Genomic DNA, 4,347 nt, shown 5'->3' with positions numbered 1-4,347 from the left:
TCACACTAACGCAGCGGCGCGGCGCACCCACCTCCGGGCGGCTCGCTCGGCGCTCGCTGGCTGGTGGCTGGGAGCTGCTCCTCCGCCGCCGCCGCCGCCGCCGCCGCCGCCGCGGCCGCGCGGTAGCCCCGCCTCCCACCCCGGGCCGCGAGCCCCGCCGATTCGCCGGCGCAGCCCCGGGGGGCTGGCACCCTGCCGCCCGCTGATTGGCGTCCCTGGACGCCCGTTAGGGGCGCGAGGTACGCTGGCGGAGCGCGCGGCCTTGGGGGCGCGCGCGGAAGACCCGGGCAGCGAAGAAAGGGAAAAGGTTAGGCCCGAGCGCCCGCGTTAGGGCCAGGGCGCGAGCTGTGGGCTCTGAGAGGCGCGGGCCGCTACCTCTCCCCACCTCCTTTCCCTCCGGCCTCCCCGCCCTCCCGGCCGGACCGGCGGCGCACGCAGCCAATCAGCGCGCTGGGTGCTCGGGGTGTGAGCCGCGCGTCGGGGGCCTCGAATCGGAAGGGAGACGTCGCTCGCTGATTGGTCCCGCCTCCCCCGTAGAGCGTGAGGCGAGGTGCGGCCGGGCGGGCGGCGGAGGACTTAGGCGGGGTGGGATGCCCGCGGTTTCGGTTGGCTTCTTCTCTCGCGCGCTCGCACGGGAAACTCTGGGAAAGGGAGTGGGAGGCGGGGAGGGGAGGCGCGTAACCTGCCGTGAGGGCGACCACCTTTCCGTCCTGATCTCGGCTGGTCCTCCGTCCCCGTGTCTGGCCGGCACCACTGGGTGGGGCCTGTCGGAGGCCGCCGCCCGGCCCACCTTCTCTGTAGTCAAGCCGGGAGTGGAGGCGTGCTTATCCTCGGGGTGGGAGGCCCCGACGGTGGGCGAGCTAAGGGGCCGAAGAGGGAGGGGTGTGCCGAAGCCTGCGTCCCGGACCCACGCGTGGGGCGCCCTGTGCGAATGAGTGGGCGCGGCCCTCGTGGTGGTAAACGGGGGCGGGGTCCGAGATGTAAATAAGCCCGGGGCCGAGCTCTTTGCTTGGGCTGTAGGGTCTGGTGGAGGGGCGGGGAGGGGGGTCACAGGTATTTTTCTTGAACGGAAACTTGGTCCTGTCTTCGTGAAAAAATGGTGCTCATCATGCGTGTTCTGAATGCTCCTTGTGAAGTCTAGAACACAAGTGCCTGGCACGATATCCCTCAGTTGCTGAGTTATCTGCCCCGTTCTTCATTTCTGCACTGCTCAGGCGCTGTTCTTAGACCCCATCCTCGCACGTCTGCACTGCAAAGCCTCTAAGCTGCTAGAAACTTCGGTCGCCTTTTCCTTGCAGACCCCGAGCCTCTGCCTGAAATCTTGAACCCAGCCAATCACATTAAGCGATTATCAAGCATGTACGATGTTAGGCAGAGAACACCATAGAACTTCAAGTTGAGAAGAAATTCGGGTCTCACATAGGTCGTTGGTGGCAGAGACTAGACCTGTAACACGGTTTTCTTGGTTCTTGTCTGGCACTCACATGTACACTACTTCGTGAATTTAACAGAGGACTCGAGGCAGAGCAGCACTGGCAATACAGATCAGCAAGCAGGAAGTACCAGATGACCATTTCAAATAGTAAGGCTTTCTGAAATACATTCATTCTTTTCAGAAATGAAGGCTTCTCTTAGGAGGATACCTAGTGCTGAACCTGGAGAGAGATTTAGTCATCCTCTGAGTGTTACAGATTTTCCAAATATCCTTTTTTAAAAAAATCTCCATTTCTACTATCTCCTCGAACATGGAAGTACTTTTCTCATCAAGTTTGTGATGAAGAGCATGAACGCTGGAGTTGGGCAAATTGTAGTTTTGCATGCAGCTGTGCTTCAAATCTGTGACCTTTGGCAAGTAAAATTCTCCTGCAATAATAGCTGCTTAACTATAGTTGTGTGAGGGAGGTGGGAGGGGGGTTCAGGATGGGGAACACCCATGGGGTACACCCATGGCTGATTCATGTCAGTGTATGGCAAAAACCACTACAATATTGTAATTAGCCTCCAATTAAATAAATAAATATAGTTGTGTGATGATTAAAGAAAGTAGTAAATATGAAAGTGAATAGCACATGGTTTTGAAGTTCGAAGAAAACCAATAATCGTTATCATTTCTTCCCTTCTGTTGCCTGCAGGCATATAGGTCAAGATGAACCCACTCAGCAGAAATCTTACCTTCAAAAGTTTACCTCCAGGATGGCGTCTCCTCTTGTAAATTTAGAGGCAGTTATACTCACCTCTTTTCTAAAAACAGCTTGTGAAGGAGAGCTAGGAAGCCAATTGGTGGAGCTCTTCCACCTCTTAAGACTTCCCTTTCCACTTCCCAGGGCCACAAAGGAGGATGTTCTAGGGCAAAGGCTTATTTGATGTAGAAGCAGGAAGGCTGTTTAAGGTTTGTGGTCCTTCTTCCTACTAACAGACCACCAGTTTTTGTATGAAATAGCCTATAAAAGTCTACCTGCATCACACAAGTATTTTCTCCTATGTGACCAGGGTGTGCACTTGGGTGTCCATGTGAGTGAGGACAAGTGGAAGCAGATCTGACTGGAATTCCAGAAGAATCTGCTCCCAGTGTGAGAGGTAGGTACTTTGAGAGGCACATTAATTCAATGGATAATATACTTGAGGTCTAAGACCATCTCTCCAAAGTGTCAGACTTTGGATCCCTAACTCTTCCATTTAGGAAGCCTTCCAGGATTTGTATGATCAAGGAAAGGGGAGGAGGGGCAATCTGGGTACCAATGCCCTACCAGTCCCCAAAAGGCTTAGGAAAGGAGCATGCCTTCTGCCCCTCAGCTAGAAATGCATCTGAGCCGAAGTGGGTCAAGATAGAAACTGAAGGCAGCTGGGAACAGGGATCGCCATGGCAGCAATCAACTTAGAAATTCATTAGGCTACTTCAAGATCTATAAGTAGGCCCCAATTATATGTTATATTTAAAATCTTATGTTTATATCAATAGACACCTTGTTCAACACTTTATTAGGCATGATACTAAAAAATCAAAATAATCTATTTAAAAGTAGTAAAATGTTTCAGAAAGGCACATAAGGAAAATGGTAAGAGCGTTTGCTTCTACAAGGAGCACCTTGAAGTCATGAGTGGAAAACTTTTATCATTAATTCTTTTGTAGCTTGAGTTTTAACAATATATATGTGTGTGTATAATCTCCACGTATTTATTTTTCAAAGGCTAGAACTCACATTCCTTCTCCTTTCTGCTAAATCTGTTAAACTCTTCCTTGTTACTCCAGCCCAAAAGATATCACTCACCTATGAATTTTCTCTCATGATTAGAAAGATTTACATACCATGACTTTGCTTTGATTAATGTCTTGATCTATTAGTTTAGTCTTGAGTAGTTTTTTAACTTCTCATGTGTGTGTTTTGTCTCGCCATTTAGATTGTGAATTCCTGAAGGACAAGGACAGTAAGCATCTTGTTCTCAGTTGTTTCCCCACAATCTGAGATAAAATACCACATAATTGAAGAAATATGAAATAACAGCATTTGTATAGCAGAAAAAGGCTGTATGTGTGTCAGAGGTCTCCATGCATTCTACACAGCTTTGCCCCTTCCAGTGTGTATTTGCCCTCAATAAAACCTTTGAGTATCTTGTGAATATCCAATCTCTGTATTTGCTCATCCTCATGGAACGAAGTTGTATTACATCTCAAAGATTCAGTTATTTGTAACTGAAAGGATACTGATTAATGAGATGACCTAAGCAAAAGTTGTAAAGAACAAATGTGTGGGGTTATTTTTGCTGTAAATGAAGAAACCCAATACCAAATGAATTTTTATCTCAACACAATGAAATTTCATGTTTTAAATAAAGTTATGTTGAAGATGTGTATACCTGCCTCTACACACACACATTCGCATGCTAATTTTTACTAAAAATAAAAAATATGTAATATCTGATAGGAAATGCTGGAGAATAAAGCATATACAAGAAAAAATTTCAGCAAGTATTTATCAGATATCTCATATGCTTATCATAAAAGCATTGGTTCTTCATGGCAGAGAATTCTCATTCCATGGCAAAAATCACTCAAGAAAGTAAAACATACAAGTGGTTTTTTGACTTGAAAATGAGATTGGAAGAGAAATGGCTGTGGTTGAAAGAGATACATTTGGAGAAAAGTTATATTTATCATCATTATCCAGGCATCTGATAATATTTCTGTCTGTACATTTGAAAGCATAAAGAATCACTGGATAATTTATCGTGAGATAGCTAATCCAATGATTGTTCAAATATTACTTGGAAAATTACAATTCCAGTGAAATGAGCATTCCCATAAAGGACTTTAAATGTTATCTGAGATCTCTGTATTTGAAATAAACT

At 47.2% G+C, this 4,347-nt stretch overlaps 1 protein-coding gene and 1 long non-coding RNA gene across 2 annotated transcripts in view; one reads left to right on the top strand and one right to left on the bottom strand.

Annotated features, from left to right (window-relative positions):
• SMAD2 (SMAD family member 2) overlaps positions 1-137 on the bottom strand; it is a 92,603-nt gene extending 92,466 nt beyond the window's left edge. The window contains exon 1 of the mRNA XM_040264528.1: positions 32-137. The gene's annotated coding sequence lies outside the window, so the exon portion shown is untranslated. The remainder of the gene's footprint in view (positions 1-31) is intronic.
• A 1,822-nt stretch (positions 138-1,959) lies between these two features.
• Positions 1,960-3,618, top strand: LOC120881011. Its single transcript, XR_005725186.1, has 3 exons — positions 1,960-2,389; positions 2,491-2,577; positions 3,400-3,618. It is a non-coding gene; the product is annotated as an uncharacterized LOC120881011 (long non-coding RNA).
• The last annotated feature ends 729 nt before the right edge of the window (positions 3,619-4,347 follow it).

This window comes from Oryx dammah, unplaced genomic scaffold, assembly GCF_014754425.2.
Source record: "Oryx dammah isolate SB20612 unplaced genomic scaffold, SCBI_Odam_1.1 HiC_scaffold_22, whole genome shotgun sequence".
Taxonomy (NCBI): domain Eukaryota; kingdom Metazoa; phylum Chordata; class Mammalia; order Artiodactyla; family Bovidae; genus Oryx; species Oryx dammah.
The sequence above is the reverse complement of the archived record's forward strand: the minus strand, read 5'-3'. Positions and strand labels throughout refer to the sequence as shown.